This window comes from Hylobates moloch, unplaced genomic scaffold, assembly GCF_009828535.3.
Source record: "Hylobates moloch isolate HMO894 unplaced genomic scaffold, HMol_V3 SCAFFOLD_16, whole genome shotgun sequence".
NCBI lineage: Eukaryota > Metazoa > Chordata > Mammalia > Primates > Hylobatidae > Hylobates > Hylobates moloch.
The window spans coordinates 5,324,204-5,345,565 of record NW_026652291.1 but is presented as its reverse complement, the minus strand read 5'-3'; the positions used below and the strand labels follow the sequence as shown (position 1 = coordinate 5,345,565).

The 21,362-nt window shown below is 44.1% G+C and overlaps 1 protein-coding gene across 1 annotated transcript in view; it reads left to right on the top strand.

The window, feature by feature from the left end:
* The window catches only part of YY1 (YY1 transcription factor), a 46,236-nt gene that overhangs the window by 2,589 nt on the left and 22,285 nt on the right, over nt 1–21,362 (top strand). The gene's annotated exons all lie outside the window — the stretch shown is intronic.

Genomic DNA, 21,362 nt, shown 5'->3' with positions numbered 1-21,362 from the left:
GGGGGCCTTGGCACGCGTGGGCGCCTCCGGCCTGCTTGCTCCCCGCCCACCCAGCGCCGGGCTGGACCCTGCCCCGGCGGTCACGCTCGCCCCAGGCGTCGTTGGCTGCGGGGCGGGACTTGGGGCTGCACGTAGGGCTCGCGTGTGCGGGCTCCGAGCGTCAGTCGGAGCCTGTCACCGCCGTTGCCAGCGAATTCCTGGCCCTTTCGTCTTCCTGCGGTACCTAGTGGAAAGGGCCCGTGAATCTTAGCGAATAATTCTTAGTCACTTAGTTTTGGGAAAGCTTTTTTTTTTCCCCTCAAGTATTTAGCTCTTTGTGAATAGGTTGGGTTAGTTTACTCAACTGTGGACATTTGCCAGTAAATAAAATCGAGTAGTTTAATTTTAAGCCTTTATGCTTTTTATTTTGTAGAAAGGTATCTATTTTCCCCATAAAAAGAAAGATAATAGAAAGCGGGTTTTTTTTGAGTTTTGTTTTACTGTTTTAATACTACTTTTAACGAAGGCCTGAAAACCCATCTAGAGCAAAAGGATCTTATTTGCATATGTAAAATCTGTTTTTACTTCAAAGGCAATTATTAATTCAATGCTGGTTTTTTAGGGCAGTATCCTATTAGTATATTCATATACTACCTAGCTAAATTGTTGAGATACTAAATAGACTGAGAATAATCCTGCCATCGTAGTTAATCTAACGCCTGCGATGATTACGTTTAGTACTCCATATAAGCGATGGAGCCTCTTCCCGTATAAGTACTTTAAAGCTTCATAAATTCTCAGAACTGAATGGAGACTCAAAATATGGTGACCTTTGAGTGTTAAAAGATCGTTAGAATTCGGAGGAATGAATGAAACAAATGAAAAGGCTGGACTGAAAAAGCTAGTTTGTATCTGGTGAAGGCCTCAAGATGAGACAACTACAGCTGGGTGGATCTGTGATTGAAAGAGGCCTGAGCAAAGGGATCTAGGAGCTGTCAAAATCTAATAGGAAGTGCTAACAGGCGCTGTCCTGCATCCAGGGTGCCTTGTAGAACTCACAGTAGTTTGAGTTTAGCAGAAACTATGTTTAAATGAAACATGAATACTTTAGTACTTAATGGTTATCAAAAGATAATTTCCATGTATTTTGGTAGTTCGAGATATGCACACTGATCCTGTTGGAACTAAAAGTCATGGTTTCGGCCGGGCTCGGTGGCTCACGCCTGTAATCCCAGCACTTTGGAAGGCTGAGGCCGGCGGATCACTTGAGGTCTGGAGTTCGAGACCAGCTGGCCATCATAGTGAAACCCCGTCTCTACTAAAAATATAAAAATTAGCCAGGCGTGGTGGCGGAAGCCTGTAATCCCAGCTACTCGGGAGGCTGAGGCAGGAGAATCGCTTGAACCCAGGAGGCAGAGGTTAACAGTGAGCCGAGATTGCACCACTACACTCCAGCCTGGGTGACAAAGCGAGACTCTGTCTCAAAAAAAAGGGGTGAGGGGGCATTTTTTTGTTGTTGTTAATACCAATGAGTAAGGGATGGGGGTTTTAGTTATTGATGAATTTGCAGAATTCAGAATACCATTTGAAATTAGATATTTAGGTAAAGATACATTAACCACTTAAAAGTAAATTTACTTTTTCTCATAGTGTGTGGAATTAGAGTAATTTAGAAAACCGACATTTTTTACATGTTCTGAATTTTATCTTAACAAATTGCTGGTCCACTTTTCCACATCTAGAGAACTTGGTAGTGTATGGCTTTGCTTGCTGACGTGGTATGTATCAAGTCAGCCAGTTAGGGGAGAAAGTCTGAGGGGCTTGACTGATGGAAGTCAATTTACAATTAAGTGAGCATTTACAAGTCATTACTTCCCCTGTGCAAGTGGCTGTTTTGTTTTGTTTTGTTTTTTGTTGTTGTTGTTGTTTTTTTTTTTCTGAGATGGAGTCTTGCTCTGTCACCTAGGCTGGTGTGCAGTGGCATGATCTCGGCTCACAGCAAGCTCCACCTCCCGGGTTAGTGCCATTCTCCTGCCTCAGTCTCCCCAGTAGCTGGGACTACAGGCGCCCACCACCACGCCCGGCTAATTTTTTGTGTTTTTAGTAGAGACAGGGTTTCACCATGTTAGCCAGGACGGTCTCGATCTCCTGACCTCGTGATCCGCCTGCCTCGGCCTCCCAAAGTGCTGGGATTACAGGTGTGAGCCACCGCGCCCAGCCAAGTGGCTGCTTTTAAGGTGGCACAGTTTGGGGTTGTTTTCACATCCGTTTCTTTTCTTTTCTTTTCTTTTTTTTTAATTTGAGATAGAGTCTTACTCTGTTGCCTAGGCTGGAGTGCAGTGTCACAATCTTGGCTCACTGCAACCTTCACCTCCCGGATTCAAGCGATTCTCATGTCTCAGCCTCCCAAGTAGCTGGGATTACAGGCATCCACCACCACCCCTGGCTATAATGTCCATTTCTTTAAAGCGCTGGTTGTCTAGCTAGTGTGGTAGAGTACATTGTGCGTAAAGGTAGTTATAAATATTTGATGGCAGTAACATAGGATGGCCTGTTTCTCGGACATGTGTTTTGTGGTAAACTATCCCCCTTACTTTTCCTTGTGATTTGGAATTATTACTAAAGAGAAGCTAAAGAGTTTATGGATAACTCTGCATTTCCCGAGTTCAAATTCTGAAAGTGATTTCGTCTTCAGAACTGAAATGACATGATATAGTCAGTATAATTCCATAACAAGTGGAGAAATGAAAGTGGGTTAATTGTTGGGTAAATCTGTATGTATGTGTACATATGGGTAGAGCATGGTGGGCAGCATTACTGCTTTCGTGTTCTTGGTCTCATTTGATCCTAGGCATGCAGGTTTTAACTACACTATAGTTTCACTAAAATAGCCCCTTAGTTTGGAATGAACTGTGAAGTAACAGTTTTGCATAAGCCCCAAGCTGAGTTACTTGAAGTCCTTATAAAAATAGTTGTACATACAGGGTATTCCCCGAGGGTCTAGTTACTTTTTGGACCCTCTTGGTTTAAAAAGCAAAAAGATCAGGCTAGGTGCAGTGGCTCACACCTGTAGTCCCAGAACTTTGGGAGGCCAAGGCAGGAGGATCGCTTGAGCCCAGGAGTTCGAGATGAACCTTGGCAACATAGTGAGACCCCGTCTCTGCAAAAAAACAAACAAAAAAAAACAAAAATTAGCCAGTCATGGTAGCACATGCCTGTAGTCAGTCCCAGCTACTTGGTAGGTTGAGGTGGGAGGATCGCCTGAGCCTGGGAAATCCAGGCTGCAAGTCAGCGGTGATTACACCACTGTACTCCAGCCTAGGTGACAGAGTGAGACACTGTGTCAAAAAAAAAAAATTGGCCAGGCGCAGTGGCTCACACCTGTAATCCCAGCACTTTGGCAGGCCAAGGCGGGTGGGTCACGAGGTCGGGAGATCGAGACCATCCTGGCTAACACGGTAAAACCCTGTCTCTACTAAAAATACAAAAAAAAAAATTAGCCAGGCGTGGTGGCGGGTGCCTGTAGTCCCAGCTACTCAGGAGGCTGAGGCAGGAGAATGGCGTGAACACGGGAGGCGGAGCTTGCAGTGAGCTGAGATAGCGCCAGTGCACTCCAGCCTGGGCGACAAAGCGAGACTCTGTCTCCAAAAAAGAAATATATATATATATATATATTAGTGGGAGTCATCATATTTCTGGAAACCAAATGGGTTTCTTTTGCTTGCGTGCCATGTTCCTTTAATTTCCCACAGTAAGAGCACTCTGGTGGGCATATTTTGAATGTAATATCAGCATAGGAATCTAATAGTTTTTTAGTAGTTTTAGGCCTTATAGGATCCTTAGAGAGGCTTTTTTTTTTTTTTTTTCTTTTTTTCTTTTTTTTTTTGAGACGGGGGTCTCACTCTGGCATCCAGGTTTGAGTGCAGTGGTGAGATCTCGGCTCACTGCAACATCTACCTTCCGAGTAGCACATGCCACCATGCCCGGCTCATTTTTTTGTATTTTTGGTAGAGACGAAGTTTCGCCACGTTGCCCAGGCTGGTCGTGAACTCCTCATCTCAGGTGATTCACCCACCTCGGCCTCCCAAAGTGTTGGGATTACCAACCTGCCTGCCCCCCAACCCCTTACTTTTTTTTTTTTGAGACAGGGTCTCATTCTGTCACCTAGGCTAGAGTGCAGTGGGACAGTCACAGCTCACGGCAGCCTCAACCTCCCGGGCTGAAGCGGTCCTCCCACCTCAGCCTTCCAAGCAGCTGGGACCACAGGCTAATGTTTTAATTTTTTTATGCGTGGGGTCTCCTTATGTTGCCCAGGCTGGTCACAAACTCCTGGGCTCCAGCAATCCTCCTGCCTCAGCCTTCCAGAGTGATGGGATTATGGGTGTGAGCCACTGTGCCTGACCTCTTTATTTTTTCCTAAATTTTTAATTGTCATAAACATGTTTAGTTTGTTCTGTATTTATTTTTCTTATTTTTTATTTCTTTTATTTTTATTTTTATTTTTTTGAGACAGAGTCTCACTCTGTCACCCAGGCTACAGTGCAGTGGCACGATCTCGGCTCACTGCAAGCTCCATCTCCCGGGTTCACGCCATTCTCCTGCCTCAGCCTCCCAAGTAGCTGGGACTACAGGCGCCCGCTGCCACGCCCAGCTAATTTTCTGTACTTTTAGTAGAGATGGGGTTTCACCTTGTTAGCCAGGATGGTCTCAATCTCCTGACCTCATGATCCGCCTCCTCGGCCTCCCAAAGTGCTGGGATTCAGGCGTGAGCCACCGCGCCCTTCCAATTTCTTCTATATTTAACCTGAATATGCTTAGCTGTTTAGTGTGTCAGAGAACTCTGTGCTTCTGGAGTATTTTAGTTGTTGCTTTTTAAATTAGAGATGGGGTCTTGCCTTGTTGCCTAGGCTGGCCTTGAATTCCTGGGCTCAGAGTATTTTCCTGCCTCAAATTCCTGAGTAGCTGGGACTACAGACACCCAGCTTCAACTATGTTTTGAATAATCTTAATCAGTTGCTTTAATGCCAGTGTTTACTTTGACCTTTTTCACTATATATGATTAATAAACATTTCAGTGTTGGCAGATTTGGGCACAGCACTATATATTTTTTCCCTAGATATTAATGCTATTACATAGGAGTAACAGTTGTTGTGGGGTTTTTTGGGTTTTTTTTGAAACAGAGTCTCGCTTTGTTGCCCAGGCTGGAGTGCAGTGGCGCGATCTCGGCTCACTGCAAGCTCCGCCTCCCGGGTTCACGCCATTCTCCTGCCTCAGCCTCCCGAGTAGCTGGGATTACAGACGCGTGCCACCACGCTCAGCTAATTTTTGTATTTTTAATAGAGTCTGGGTTTCTCCATGTTGGCCAGGCTGGTCTTGAACTCCTGACTTCAGGTGATCCACCCACCCCAGCCTCCCAAAGTGCTGGGATTACAGACGTGAGCCACCGTGCCCAGCCAGGAGTAACTCTTTTATAACTTAATTATAAACTAAGCCACTTAACCATTGCATTTAATAGGGAAGATAATGATAAAAACTGAGAATTTAAGACATTTAGTTCAGAGAGAAATTTAGGTGATTTTAAAATCTTGAGATTTCGGGTGGTGGGAAACTGTGACCCTCTCTAAGGCTGTTGATATTTTAATTCGGAGCAGAAGTTGCATTGCCATGTGCATAAACTGCTACATAGATGCCTGGAAGCCCGGGAACAAGCCAGCATGTCCATGGTCACCCCCACCCTGTTTCCATTTCCATACATGGGTTTTGTGAGGCGAGGCCATCAGGTGCATACTGCCTGGCCATGGCTAAGGAGGATAGCACAGGTGCGGGGACAGTGCCCCCCCCTCCATTCTGTCCCCTGCCAGTCAGTACAGCTTGGGTTGCGGGGGGCCTGTGCCTTCTCAAAGTGCTGGCATCTGAGTGGCACCTCCTTCACGCCTAGGAGTCGATGGTCCCTCCCCTGGTGTGCCCAGATTGGCCTCATGCTTCGGGTAGAGAACCCTTGTTTGGACCTTGTTGGGATGTGGGGTGGTGAGACCCTACCTGAGCTGTGACCTTCTGAGAGCAGACAAATTAAACTGCTGAAGGAGAGGCAAAAATAATTATTATTATTCTGTTACACCGAATAGAGAAGCGGCTTATGCTGGATTAAGCAAAACCTGTAAGACCAGAAAACCATTGATACAATATCAGTAAATGCAAGGAAGTTGAAATGCATTGAATTTTTCTCAATTTTATAAGTTCAGAAGATGCAGGTTTGCCAAAAATCACTAGTCATGACCGTTTGCCATTCCTCTGTGGGTTTTTCACACCCTCCCTCCCCAGTGAAAACTGCGCTGTTTATCACTAACTAGAGATGCTATAAACATGAATTTCTATGGAACCAAGCTCAAAAAGCCCTCCAAAATAATCACTTCAACCTCATGACCTACATAGGGTAGCCTAAGTCATAGATCTTGAATCCTGATCTGGTAGCTCTGAAAGGTTTAGCTTCCTAATAAAGCCTGTTGTGCTGTCAGACTCTCCACTCCAGGTTTATTAACCTTGCCTTTTCCCTCCCATTATCAACAACTGACTCCCCCTAGTGGGAAAAGAAAAATCCATATCAGGAAAAGGTCAGGGTTCCCATCCTATCTACAGTTAGTATTTTAGGCTTTTGGAAGAGGGTAAATTTTTTAAAACATCCATGTCAGACTCCTAGGTGGATATTTACAAAAGGCATTTCTATTTTGTTTTTGAAACCTGCTTAACAAGGTCAGTCTGTTTTAAGGCTGGGAAACTTAGATTATATTAGCAAAACAGTTATTGCAATGAACGTTACTTAATATTTGCATTCTTTTATTTAACTCTTGATCTGCTCAGGTGACCATTTTTATTCTCTCTGTGCTCTTACTACTTCCAATAGGAAGAGTAAGCAAAAATGAATTTTTCTTTTTTTTTTTTTTTTGAGACAGGGTCTCACTTTGTCACCCAGTCTGGAGTACAGTGGCACAATCTCAGCTCATTGCAGCCTCGACCTCCTGGGCTCAAGCAGTCCTCCTGCCTCAGTGCCCCAAGAGCTGGGACTACAGGCATGCACCACCAGGCACGGCTAATTTTTCGTAGAGACAGGGTTATCAGAATCATGACTTGGATGCAGAAAATAACATTCATGTAATTACTGCAGAGTATTAGGAAGAGCCAAGGGAGATGTTAGAAGTTAGCTGACTGTTGGATGGGCTTGCACCTTTTTATGTGTGATGGACTTTAATAAAACAGCACATAAGGGGAGCCAAGCCATTTCCTAGTTCTAAGTATCTTCTCAGTAGGTTCCATTCTGTTTAACTTCATGAATAATTATCAAGAACAGAAAGCCAGCAGCATCATATTTCCTCTCTAGAGGGGACTGACCTTGGGATCTTTGTAAAATGAGTTGGGGTAGCGGTATCCTTAAAGTCACTTTCAGTCTTTATAGCAGGAAATTCTGTTCCTTTACAAACAGAACAATATACTCAATTTCTTTCTTTCTTTTTTACAGTCTTGCTCTGTTGCCCAGGCTGGAGTGCAGTGGTTTGATCTGGCTCACTGCTACCTCTGCCTCCTAAGTTCAAACAATTTTCCTGCCTCAGCCTCCTGAGTAGCTGGGATTACAGGTGTGCACCACCACGCCCAGCTAATTTTTTTTTTTTTTTTTTTTTTTTTTTTTTTTTTTTGAGACAGTCTGTCTCTGTCACCCAGGCTGGAGTGCAGTGGTGTGATCTCCGCTCACTGCAAGCTCCGCCTCCCAGGTTCATGCCATTCTCCTGCCTCAGCCTCCCGGGTAGCTGGGACTACAGGCACCCACCACCACACCCGGCTAATTTTTTTTCTTTGTATTTTTTAGTAGAGCTGGGGTTTCACCGTGTTAGCCAGGATGGTCTCGATCTCCTGACCTCGTGATCCGCCTGCCTTAGCCTCCCAAAGTGCTGGGATTACAGGCATGAACTACTGTACCCAGCCTACTCAATTTCTTAAAGCAAGAGTCTTCCATTTTAACATGACCTGGCAAATGAGATATTAGGAACTCTTGAGCAAAAAAAAATTGTTTTGAGACAAGTTGTTGCTATGTTGCTGAGACTGGAGTGCACTGGCTGTTCACAGGTATGATCATTGTGTGCTACAGCCTTGAACTCCTGGGCTCAAGCGGTTCTCCGGCCTTAGCCTCCCTAGTAGCTGGGACTAGAGGTGTATGCCACTCCACCCAGCTTGAGTAAAATTCTTTTTTTTTTTTTTTTTTTTTGAGACAGAGTCTCGCTCTGTCACCCAGGCTGGAGTGCAGTGGCACAATCTCGGCTCACTACAAGCTCTGCCTCCCAGGTTCACACCATTCTCCTGCCTCAGCCTCCCGAGTAGCTGGGACTACAGGCACCCGCCACCACGCCTGGCTAATTTTTTTGTATTTTTAGTAGAGATGGGGTTTCACTGTGTTAGCCAGGGTGTTCTTGATCTCCTGACCTCATGATCCGCCTGCCCGAGTCTCCCAAAGTGTTAGGATTACAGGCGTGAGCCACCACGCCCAGCCAAGTAAAATTCTTAATAGCCATTCAGTTACTTTAGTTTTACACAGTGGTTTCAGATGTGGTTAAGCATTAAAACAATATAAATGGTTATTTGTGATGGACTCTTTCTCGTGTAATTTTTTATTTTTATTTTTATTTTATTTTATTTTATTTTTTTCGGAGACAGAGTTTTGCTCTGTCGCCCAGGCTGGAGTGCAGTGGCACGATCTTGGCTTACCTGCAACCTTCACCTCCTGGGTTCAAGCGATTCTCCTGCCTCAGCCTCCTGAGTAGCTGGGATTACAGGCTTGCACCACTACACCTGGCTAATTTTTGTACTTTTAGTAGAGATGGGGTTTCACCATGTTGGCCAGGCTGGTCTCAAACTCCTGAACTCAAGTGATCTGTCTGCCTCAGCCTCCAAAGTTCTGGGATTACAGGCGTGAGTCGCCGTGCCTGGCTTTCTTTCGTAAATTAATTCCCCTCCTCAAATAGAAGATCTGCGAGTCAGGGAAAGGGGCTACCATTGCTGTGCAAGAAGCTGTTCTGTTGGTGTCAGGACCTGTCTTTTCAGGAGAGTATTGAACTTTGAATATTGAGGGAATGAATGGCTGGAATTTATGCTGTAAGACAGAATCAGGGCTTATACCAAAATACTATTTTGGTCTATTCCTGTATAGGTGGAAAAGAAGTATTAGGGATAGAGAGAAGGTGCAGAAGTGTTCTGTTTTAGACGCAGCATGGGCTTTTAGAGTCAATTCTCAATTCAAATCTCAGATTTGCTACTTACTGCTTTTTTTTTTTTTTTGAGACGGAGTCTTGCTCTGTCGCCCAGACTGGAGTGCAGTGGCATGATCTCAGCTCACTGCAACCTCCGCCTCCCAGGTTCAAGCAATTCTCCTATTTCAGCTTCCCGAGTAGCTGGGACTACAGGTGCCTGCCACCACTCCTGGCTGATTTTGTATTTTTAGTAGAGACGAGGTTTCTGCATATTGGTCAGGCTGGTCTCGAACTCCCGACCCTCAGGTATCTGCCTGCCTCGGCCTTCCAAAGTGCTGGGATTACAGGCGTGAGCCACTGCACCCGGCCTACTTACTGCTCTTTAGATACATTGCTTGTCATTTCTGAGGTCAGTTTCTTCAGCCAAAAACATAAGGTTTAATACCTTGAAGATATTGTTTGGATTGAGAAATGTGACAGTTGCCAGAATGAAACAGGTACTTAATAAAGGATAGTATCCTTTCTTAAGGTCTTTATTAGTAGGAAAAACTGGGAAACAACCTATGTCTGATTTTTGCCTGTTGCTTAGCAGTGAATTGCAAATGTTTAGCTCTCCCGTTTCAGTGAAAGGTTGGGTGATGGCAGCGGTGACTCTTTTTTGTCTTTTTTTGCCAGAAGTAACCTAGAGTGGCCAAAATAGAAGGTGTGGAGAAACAAAATCTAGCCAAACATGTACCTGCATACATACATAGGTAAATATCTCAGTTGGTGAAGGTGAATATAGAAAATCGGGATCACAGGAAAAATTACCGTCAACCCTAATGAGGTTACTGGCAGTCAAAATTAAAAAAAAAAAGGAACTTATACTACCTTTATCTGATATTAATTCTGAGGAAATAAAGTGTTTCTTAGGAATGAATTCCTTTGTGTATGAAGGGGATCACTGAGTGGTAGTACTGGCATTTTTCAGCCAATGTGACAAATTTCACAGTGCTGTCTTAGAGATGCCTAAAAAATGTATTAAGGAACGTGGCTGGGCATGGTGCACTTTGGGAGACTGAGGTGGGAGGATCTGAGGCCAGGAGTTTGAGACCAACCTGGGCAACATAGTGAGACCTTGTCTCCACAGAAAATTTAAAAAAAAAAAAAAAGCCAGGCATGGTGGCATGTGCTTGTAGCCCCAGCTACCCAGGAGGCTGACGTGGGAGAATCACCTGAGCCCAGGAGGTCAAGGCTGCAGTGAGCTCCACTCCAGCCTGGATGACATAATGAGATTCTGTCTCAAAAAGAAAAGAGAGAGAGAGAGAGAGAAATAATATATAAGGCCTTTGATGTTTCTGATTAACATATTGACTAACTGATTAACTGGTTGACTGAATAATGACTCCCAATATAGCCAGATCCTAATTCTTGGAACCTGTGGGTGTTAACCTTATTTGCAAATGTGATTAAACCAAGGCTTTTGGAATAGGGAGAGTATCCTGGATTATCCAGGTGGGTACCAAATATAATCACACAAGTGTCCTTGTATTCACAGGAAGACAGTGGGAGATTGACTGCCAAAGAGGAAGTAGGAGAGGTGCAAGAGGTTGGAGTGCAGTGAAGAGAAGAGGTCAAGGAATGTAGGCAGCCTTCAGAAGCTAGAATATGTGAGGGACCAGATTCCCCACTAAAGCCTCCAGAAGGAACCCACACAATTTTATAGCTCTGAAACTGATTCTCACTGCTGGCCTATAGAACTAATAAGAGAATAAATTCCTGTTGTTTCAAACCACCAAATTGGTGGTAGTTTATTACAGTGGTAATAGGAAACTAATACATGTGCTAGCATCCCCTGTATACTTCATTCTGCAGAAACTTGGCAAGTCCCTGTTATGTGCAAGGCACAAGACCTACTGTTCCCCCTTAAACCTAGGAGAGAGGGGAAGTGGAATAAAGGGGCTTTTTTTGCACGCTACTCAATTTCCCAGACATAATGGTTGGCATTTAACATATTACCTTGTTTTAGCCTTATAAGATCGGTGGTATCCTTCCTCCCTTTATCCCTTCCTCTCCTCCCCTCCCTTTGCTTCTCTTCTCTTTATTTCTTTGTAGGGCAGGGTTTCTGTTTGTTGCTCAGGCTGGTCTCTAATTCCTGGCCTCAAGAGATCCTCCTGCCTCAGCCTCCCAAAGTGCCGGGATTACAGGTGTGAGCCCCTGTGCCTGGCCTCATTGTTTAATAAATGAGGAAACCAGGCAAGGTTAAGAGTAGAGGCTGGAGTGACAGGAATGAATGGCTTCTTGAAGGGAAGAGATCTTAATTTGGGTTTTGGAGAGTGGACTGGGGTTAGGTCATGAGAGGAAGGCAAGAGGGTAAATTGTATTGAGTACCTTTTACTAGATACTGAGAAAACCACTTTGCTTGGAGCGTGGAGGGCAGGTGAGACTCCATCTTTTTACTTCTCTGGACTTGTAGAGTGCTTCTAGCCTTTCCATTTATTTAGTTCCTTAATTATATCTTTTTGACTGGAAATTGGAGTCTACAAACTCAGTCTTTTGCTTTGCTCCTCAAACTAGACTTGGAGTGATTATTGCTTTGGTAACATAGAAGGACACTGAGCAGCTGGGAGATTGGGATGGGCCAGGGGCTTATTTATGCAATACCTTTAACCTTTTGAATAGTACCATATGCAGAAATAGAAACTTTTAAATGTGAGTTAATTGTCCTTCCCCATATATGACTAGTGTTGGCTAGATTTTGTTTTTCCACACGTTCTATCTTAGGCCAAGTTAGTCTTGGTCTAGTTGTTTTAGGTCATTGCATTTAGCCAGAGTGTTAGTGAGCACTTAGTCACCTAATCGACAGTTTTGGGTAGAAGTTCCTAACATGATGGTTGCCCACATCACCTTACCCCCTTTGAATCAATGACTGTATCCTCAGCTTTTTCCAAATAGGAATTCTGAGATTTGGCTTTAATTGGCCTTGCCCACTTGTGTTCTGGTAATTAACAATAGTAAACTTAAGTTATATTGGTTAAAGAAACCCATTGCAGTCCAGGCATGGTGGCTGACACCTCTAACCCCAGGGATTTGGGAGGCCAAGGCAGGAGGATCACTTGAGCCCAGGAGTTCAAGACTAGCCTGGGCAACATAGTGAGACCCCATCTCTACCAGAAAAAAAAAATCAACTGGGTGTCGTCGTGTGGTGCGCCTGTAGTCTGAACTACTGGTGGAGTGGGGTTGCTGGAGGATCACTTGAGCTAGGGAGGTTGAGGCTGCATTGAGCAGTGATAGTGCCACTGCACTCCAGCCTGGACAACAGAGTGAGACCCTGTCTCAAAGGAAAAGAAAGAAAGAAACCCATAGAAACTTCTAATAGGGGTTAACTGTGTCCTGTGAAACAATAAAAGGTCCTGTCCTCAAGGGAAACTCCAGCAAGGAATAGACATACAACAATTTTTTAATAATCTATAGTGTCTCCAGACAATTTTTAAAGCAGATTTAGATACTTTGCTTCCTGAACATGTTTTACCTAGATGTACATTTGATATTACCCCATCGCTAGTCAATAGAAATCAACAACATTCATAGCATAATTTGACATTCAAAGTGGATCAGTAAACACTTTCCTCTATGTAGCAAATCTTTTTCGGTAGTAATTATGAAGGGAATAGTATTTTTAGTAGCAATGGAGTTTTGCCATGTTAGCCAGGCTAGTCTTTTTTATTTTTTGAGACAGAGTCTCGCTCTGTTGCCCAGCCTGGAGTGCAGTGGCGTGATCTCAGCTCACTGCAACCTCTGCCTCTCAGGTTCAAGCTATTCTCCCACCTCAGCCACCCGAATAGCAGGGATTACAGGTATGCGCCACCATGCCCAGCTAATTTTTGTATTTTTAGTGTTGATGGGGTTTCACCTGACCTCAGGTGACCAGCCTGCCTCAGCCTCCCAAAGTGCTGGGATTACAGGCGTGAGCCAGTGTAACCAGCCAACCAGGGTAATCTTGAACTCTTGGCCTCGGGTGATCAGCCCACTTCAGCCTCCCAAAGTACTGGGATTTAGGCATGAGCCACTGCGCTGGGCCAGGATTAATACTTTTTAACAAAGATTTTTATTATTATTATTTTTTATAATTTTCTTTTTTTGAGATGGAGTCTCACTGTTGTTGGCCCAGACTGGAGTGCAATGGCACGATCTCAGCTCACTGCAGCGTCTGCCTCCTGGGTTCTAGCAGTTCTCCTGCCTCGCCTTCCCGGTAGCTGAGATTACAGGTGCCCGCTACCACGCCTGGCTAATTTTTATATTTTTGCTAGGGATGGGGTTTCACCATGTTGGCCAGGCTGGTCTCGAACTCCTGACCTCAGGTGATCCACCCGCCTTGGCCTCTCAAAGTCCTGGGATTACAGGCGTGGGCCACTGCACCAGGCCAAGATATTTTTTTGAACAAAGAAGGAAACTCATATGTACATATGGCCTATAATGTAATAAATAAAAATTACTAGTTTCTTTTACAGCATCATAAATTTCTATTCTATTTGGTAAAAACTTCTGATTTTCTTTATTTGAGATGGAGTTTCACCCTTGTTGCCCAGGCTAGAGTGCAGTGGCACTATCTTGGCTCACTGCAACCTCCGCCACCTGGGTTCAAGTGATTCTTCTGCCTCAGCCTCCTGAGTAGCTGGGATTACAGACATGGCATGTGCCACTACGCTGGCCAATTTTTTTTTTATTTTTAGTAGAGATGGGGTTTCTCCACGTTGGTCAGGCTGGTCTTGAACTCCTGACTTCAGGTGATCCGCCTGCTTCAGCCTCCCAAAGTGCTGGGATTATAGGCGTGAGCCACCACACCTGGCCAAGATATTGTTTTGAACAAAGAAAGAAACATGTACATATGGCCTGTAATGTAATAAATAAAAATTACTAGCTTCTTTTACAGCATCATAAATTTCTATTCTGTTTGGTAAAAACTTCTGATTTTCTTTTTGCAAAAATTAGTAAAATGGCCAAATGATAGCAAATATTGACATTATTTAATGTATTACTTTACTGTGTATCCAGCTTGTGAAAATGAGGCAGGTCAAATATTGTCCTTTTGATTTCTTCTGGCAACAAAAGCCAGTGTCTTTTGTCATTTCTCTAGAAGTCTTTTGCAGCTTTTTCCTGTATGTTTCTTTTCTCTTTTCTTTTCTCTTCTCTTCTCTTCTCTTCTCTTCTTTTCGATGGAGTCTTACTCTGTCGCCCAGGCTGGAGTGCAGTGGCACGATTTCAGCTTACTGCAACCTCTACCTCCCAGGTTCAAGCCTCAGTCTCCCGAGTAGCTGGGATTACAGGCACACGCCACTACGCCTGCTAAATTTTGTATTTTTAGTCAAGATGGATTTTTGCCATGTTGGCCAAGCTAGTCTCGAACTCCTGACCTTAGGTGATCAGCCCACCTTGGCCTCCCAAAGTGCTAAGATTACAGGTGCAAGCCACCATGCCTAGCCTATTTTCTTCTTTTTCTTTTTTCTTCTTTTCTTTTTCTTTTTCTTCTTTTTTTTTTTTTTTTTTTTTTTGAGTCGAAGTCTTACACTGTCGCCCGGGCTGGAGTGCGGTCGTGTGATCTCGGCTCACTGCAACCTCCGCCTCCCAGGTTCAAGCGATTCTCCTGCCTCAGCCTCCCAAGTTAGCTCGGATTACAGGCGCCCGCCACCATGCCCAGCAAATTTTTTTTTTTTTGGTACTTTTAGTAGTGACGGGATTTCACTATGTTGGCCAGGCTCGTCTCTAAACTACTGACCTTGTGATCCACCCACCTTGGCCTCCCAAAGTGCTAGGATTACAGATGTGAGCCACTGTGCCCAGCCAGCCTATTATATTTTCTTGTTGACCCTCTTCACAATTTCTGTGCAGTGGTCTTCGGAGAGTTCTTCTAGTTATCTTCCTTGTAGGAAACACTGTTTTTTTAAGGAATAAGTCATAAGCGTGATAACATGTGTCTTAAATCTGTATCTTATGAGAATGTGCAATAACCACAAAAATTATTTCAAACTTAGACCAACAAAATATATATATATATATCAGTTTCTTGCCTTAAAAAAAAAGAAGGCAAAAATATGTATATATATATATATATATATATATATATATATATATATATATTTTTTTTTTTTTTTTTTTTTTTTTTTTTTTTAAGGCAAGAAACTGATATTGTTTAAAAGTGTGGGAGGGCTGGGCACGGTGGCTCATGCCTGTAATCCCAGCACTTTGGGAGGCTGAGCTGGGCAGATCACCTGAGGTCAGGAGTTAGAGACCAGCCTGGCCAACATGGTGAAACAAAAAATAGCTGAGTGTGGTGGTGTGCCCCTGTGATCCCAGCTACTTGGGAGGCAGAGGTTGCAGTGAGCCAACATCGCACCACTGTACTCCAATCTGGGGGGGGACAGATCGAGACTCTGTCTCAGGAAAAATAAATAAGTGTGGAATGTGGTAATGATCAAGAGTACACTTATTTTCAGCCAGTTTTATTATGGTTTTAAAATTATGTACAGACCGTGCAGCCCTCTCTTGTCTGTGCTTAGGGCAGACTGCTTTTGCTGTATGCCACTTGGCACTTAATACGTCACTGAGTACAATTTTCTTTAGACAGAGCTAGTTGTCTCCCTACCTGTGGACATCTCTCTTCAGTCTCCTTTGCAAAGTCTTCCTCATTGTCTTAATATTAGAATTGTTCAGGTTTTGATTCTAATCCTTCTCCTCTCTGACTGTATTCTTTTTCAGTAGATAATCTTACAATGTCTTTCTGGGGCTTTCAGTGCAGTCTGAGTCAGGCATGGTATTGTGGGCCTGTAGTCCCACCTACTTGGGAGGCTGCAGCAGGAGGCTCACTTGAGTCCAGGAGTTTGAGGCTGCAATGAGCTATGATCATGCAGACTATGCAGACTATGATCACTCTAGTCTGGTCAACAGAGCCAGACCCTGTCAAAAAAAAAAAAAAAATCTATATGCCAGTGATTCTCACAGATTCCGATATAATTCTGTCTAACCTAGGTTTCTTGTCCCCTATACTTGCATATCTAGTTGCCTTTTTGAGGTCTGCTCATTAGATTTTGCACAGATACCGCAAACCAAAGAGGAACTCTAAATCTTCTGCACATCATCTCTTTCCCACTCTTGTCCTCCATCTCAGCAAATGACACCACCATCTTATAAAAATTACAAGCAAGAAACTCAGGTGGCATACTTGGCATCCCTGTTCCTCCCCAACCCATCTGATTCATTATCTAGCCATGTTTATTTCTCCATCCATTAACAGATGGACAAAATGGTATGTATGTACAGAATATTATTCAGCCATGAAGAGGAATGGAATGTTGTTATATGTTACAACAGGTGGGTCTTAAAAACATTATGCTTAGTGAAATAAACCAGGCATGGATGGCAAATACTGTATGATTCAACTGGTATGAGGTACCTGAAATAGGCAAATTCATAGAGACAGAAAGTAGAATTGAGGTTAGCAGGTGCTGAGGGGAAGTGAAAGTTCTTGTGTAATGGGTATAGAGTTTTTTGCGGGAATGAAGAAAATATTTTGGGTATAGATAGTGGTGATGGTTACACATTCTGAATGTATTTAATGGCACTGAACTGTACACTTACATATGGTTAAAATGATAAGTATTATGGTAATGTATATTTTACCACAATTTTTTTTTTTTTTTTTAATGAAAACCGGGGAAATACAGAGGTTGGATTTGGCCAACTGGCTGTACTAGCTGATTCCTGATAATAGGTCATAAAGTCTCATCAGCATCTACTTTAGGCTTCTTTCATATATTTTTTTGGTTTCCGATTCTGAATTATTTTAGTGACCATCCTGAGGGTTCTTGATATTCTTCAGTGTTGGTACTGTATGCCACTTGCACTTCATATGTCGCTAAGTTCTCTTTAGACAGAGCTAGTTGTCTTCCTACCTGTGGATATACCTCTTCAGTCTCCTTTGCAAAGTATTCCTCAGTCTTTCAATGTTGGAGTTGCTCAGATTTGGGTTCTGAGCCCCACTCAAGAAGTATTTCCTCATTTGACTTCCCTCGCTAGACTGTAAGTTCCTTGAGAGCAGGTACTTTGTTTTTAGCTTTTATTCCCAGTGCCCAGAACAATGCCAGGCACATAGGAGGCCCTCAATATGTGTAGAACTAATGAAAATAATCATTTAGCCTGTGATTACTTTATGCCGTGCATTCAGTCTTCTGTCTCAGCACACCTGAGACATGCCCTCTGGGGTAGACTGCATGTTTGTGTCTCTCCCAGATTCATGTTTTGAAATCTTAACCCCCAATGTGATGATATTAGAGGGTAGGTCCTTTGGAAGGTAATTTAGGTCTGAGGGTGGAACCCTAATGCATGGGATTAGTGCCCTATAAAAGAGACTCCAGAGTGCTAGCTCTCTGGTTCTCTCTACACTATGTGAGAAGACAGTGTGAAGATGGCTATCTGCAAACCAGGGAGTAGGCCCTCACCAAGAACACCACCATGCTGGCACCTTGATCTTGGACTTCTAGCTTCCGAACTGTAGGAAATAAATGTTGCTTAAGCCACCCAATCTATATTTTTGTTGTAGCAGCCCAAATGGATTAAGACACTTTCATCAGTAGCTTATTCAGAGTAGTACTGATTCTCAACATTGCTATCATTCTGTATCAGAAATATAAAACATGGCCCACACCTGTAATCCCAGCACTTTGGTAGGCCAAGGCTGATTGCTTGAGCCCAGAAGTTCAAAACCAGCCTAGGTAACATAGTGAGACCACATCTCTACAAAAAATAAAATTAGCTGGGCATGGTGGTGCCTGTCTGTGGTCCCAGCTACATGGGAGGCTAAGGTGGGAGGATTGCTTGAACCTTGGAGGTCAAGGCTGCAGTGAGCCATGATTGCTCCACTGCACTCCAGCCTGGACAACAGAGGGAGACCGTGTCAAAAAAAAAAAAAAAAAGAAAAGAAAGAAATATAAAACATGGGGACAAATAGCTCCTTGGCCACCAAAGTATTTCTGTACCACTTGAAAATTTTGATGTAGAAGTAGCTATGCCCAGGCTAGAGGGATAGGCACGTGAAGGGGTTGTCGTAGGAGCAGGCAGCCCTGGGAACAGGAATGAAATTAAAGAATTTGAGTCCTGGCTTAGGGTCAGTAACTATATTTCCTGTCCCTTTTTCTGAATACATCCGGCTATTTTTTTCCTAGGCCCCACCATCTGTGGATAGATAGTCTTCATCTGTGAACGGATAAGGGTAACTTTGGGGCCGGGCGCGGTGGCTCATGCTTGTAATCCCAGCACTTTGGGAGGCCGAGGCGGGTGGATCACGAGGTCAGGAGATCGAGACCACGATGAAACCCCGTCTCTACTAAAAATACAAAAAATTAGCCGGGTGTGGTGGCGGGCGCCTGTAGTCCCAGCTACTCGGAGAGGCTGAGGCAGGAGAATGGCGTGAACCCGGGAGGCGGAGCTTGCAGTGAGCCGAGATTGCGCCACTGCACTCCAGCCTGGGCGACAGCGCGAGACTCCATCTCAAAAAGAAAAAAAAAAAAAAAAAGGATAACCTTGGGTATATTATCACTAGTGTTCTTTCTGGTTCCAAACAAGAGGCAGCAGAGCTTAACAGTTAAGCATATAAATCTGGCCGGGCGCGGTGGCTCAAGCTTGTAATCCCAGCACTTTGGGAGGCCGAGGCGGGCGAATCACGAGGTCAGGAGATCGAGACCACAGTGAAACCCCGTCTCTACTAAAAATACAAAAAATTAGCCGGGCGTCGAGCTACTCGGAGAGGCTGAGGCAGGAGAATGGCGTGAACCCGGGAGGCGGAGCTTGCAGTGAGCCGAGATTGCGCCACTGCACTCCAGCCTGGGCGACAGCCAGTTAACCCTGAGCAGGTTACTTAACCTCTCTGTGCCTGCCCATTCTCCTCAGTAAAATGAAAAAAATCTGTGATTCCTTGTAATGATGTATAATTATATTTCCTAGAATGAAGAGTGGTGGAATTAGAGGCATTTAAAGTTTACAATTGTATTCAGTGCTTTTCATTGCTGAGAGTGATTGAACTTGATAATGACCACTTGAATCAAATGGAACCTACGTTCTCTCTTGATCTTCCTCTCATACTCCAGCTTTGCTCTGAGGTCAGAAAGCTGTGTGCTAAGCAGTTACATGTAGTTTTTGGTGGTTGTAGGTTTCGTTTTGGTTTGGTCGTTGGTCTTGATTTTTAACACTGGTGGAAAGGTAATTCAAGATAAAAGTTGAGGCCAGTTTCACATCTGAAATATTTTATTTTACTACTTTTGGTGAGACAGACAATTTGTTTGAGAAGCAAAAACTTGCAGTTAGCCTTGAAAATTTCGGAGTACCTATTTCTAATTTAGGCATCAAAGGTAGAAGAAGGCTTGTTTTTGGCTTCTGGGCACTTCTACTCTACCTTAAGAGGCAAGACCCGCCAGGCACTGTGGCTCCCAGCACTTTGGGAGGCCAAGGCGGGCAGATCACGAGATCAAGAGATCGAGACCATCCTGGCCAACATGGTGAAACCCTGTTTCTACTAAAAATACAAACAATTAGCTGGGCATGGTGGTGTGCACCTGTAGTCCCAGCTAATCGGGAGGTGGAGGCAGGAGAATCACTTGAACCTGGGAGGCGGAGGTTACAGTGAGCCGAGATTGTGCCACTGCACTCCAGCCTGGGCGACAGAGCGAGACTCGGTCTCAAAAAAAAAAAAAAAAAAAAAGAGGCAAGACCAACAAAAATTCAAACTGGAGTGATTGAGTCTGTCAGGGAATAATCTAGGAGCTCAAAGAAAAGGTAGGAATCAAGACTGAACTGATAAAATCAACACGCCCTCAAATTCTCTAGAATTTGAGCTAGACTTTAGAGGGGAGGCTGGGTTGAGAAGAGAGGTGGTAAGAGAGAGCAAAACTCACACTTACTGAAAACCTCCTGCCATGCACTGGTGAATTTAACCTGTGAGAAAAGCTGCTTAGAATATAGAAGGCATGTGCAAAGGAGAAATAGAAGGTAAGACCGGGTATGTTGTTAAAGTGGGACCAGACAGCATTGGACCCAGAATGCCAGATTGAAATAATTTACAGCAGCACTGAAGGGATTATACCATGGGTGAAAATATATCAGCTATATTTTCTGTGCCAGTTTATCTTTTGCAGTATCACTAGAGAAAATAATTGTGAAAATCAATTAAGAAACTACTACAGTCATTTAGGTTTGAGATAATAGGAAATAAGTTGATGGCAGTGGATCAAAGAGAGAAGACTGGTGTTTTTTGTTTGTTTGTTTGTTTATTTGTTTTGAGACGGAGTCTTGCTCTGTTGCCCAGGGTGGAGTACAGTCTCGGCTCACTGCAACCTCTGCTTCCCGGGTTTAAGCGATTCTCTTGCCTCAGCCTCCCGAGTAGCTGGGCTTACAGGCGCCCGCCACCACACCTGGCTAATTTTTGTATTTTTAGTAGAGTTGGGGTTTCATCATGTTGGCCAGGCTGGTCTTGAACTCCCAAAATGCTGGGATTACAGGCATGAGCCACTGTGCCCTGGCCGAGAGATCTTTTAAAGGGGATCAGTAGGATTTGGTGTCTGAGATATGGGAAATGAATTATATGGGGTCTGAATATATGAATATATATATATATATGTATTTTTTTTTCTTTTTTTGAGACAGAGTCTCGCTCTGTCACCCAGGCTGGAGTACAGTGGCACAATCTCCGCTCACTGCAAGCTCCGCCTCCCGGGTTCAAGCAGTTCTCTTGCCTCAGCCTCTGAGTAGCCGGGACTACAGGTGCCTGCCACCACGCCTGGCTAATTTTTTGTATTTTTAGTAGAGACAGGGTTTCATTGTGTTAGCCAGGATGCTCTTGATCTCCTGACCTCGTGATCCACCCCCCTCAGCCTCCCAAAGTGCTGGGATTACAGGTGTGAGCCACCGTGCCTGGCCCTTTTTTGAGGCAGAGTCTTGCTCTAGACTGAAGTTGCAGTGATGTGGTCACGGTTCACTACAGCCTCGACCTCCTGGGCTCAAGTGATTATCCTGCCTCAGCCTCCCAAGTAGCTGGGACTACAGGCATGCACCCCATGCCTGGCTAATTTTAATTTTTTTGTGGAGATGGGGTCTCTCCCTTTGTTGTCCAGGCTGGTCTAGGA